The sequence below is a fragment of the Labeo rohita genome, unplaced genomic scaffold (assembly GCF_022985175.1).
Source record: "Labeo rohita strain BAU-BD-2019 unplaced genomic scaffold, IGBB_LRoh.1.0 scaffold_61, whole genome shotgun sequence".
NCBI classification, from domain to species: Eukaryota; Metazoa; Chordata; class Actinopteri; order Cypriniformes; family Cyprinidae; genus Labeo; species Labeo rohita.
The window spans coordinates 183,917-184,541 of NW_026129535.1; positions in this window are offsets into that span (position 1 = coordinate 183,917).

Genomic DNA, 625 nt, shown 5'->3' on the forward strand with positions numbered 1-625 from the left:
GGATGTCTATAAATTACGTCTGTAGCACGTCTTTAATTTACGTCTATGCAATGTCCAGAAAAGACGTATAAAAAACTTTCATTCTGGCTCCTGTGAGGACGTCTTCTGGATGTCTATAAATTACGTCTGTAGCACGTCTTTAATTTACGTCTATGCAATGTCCAGAAAAGACGTATAAAAAACTTTCATTCTGGCTCCTGTGAGGACGTCTTCTGGATGTCTATAAATTACGTCTGTAGCACGTCTTTAATTTACGTCTATGCAATGTCCAGAAAAGACGTATAAAAACTTTCATTCTGGCTCCTGTGAAGACGTCTTCTGGATGTCTATAAATTACGTCTTATAGACGTGTTCTAGACCACTTTTTGCTCGCTGGGGCATTGCAAACGTTGCAGCCTCTTCATTATCAGAATAAAATACTATAGTGCGTACTGCATAGTACATTCCGTGCCGTTCAGCCTGAGGTCAGGCCAAACACAAATTTGCTCATGTGAGGATATTTTTACGCACGTTAAGTACGAAGCCTGGTTTACTAATAAATATAATACTAAATAAATATAATACATAGTCATACTTCTGTGGATATTTTGGTGAAAGTAACTCAAAAGTAACTTAAAAGTACTGT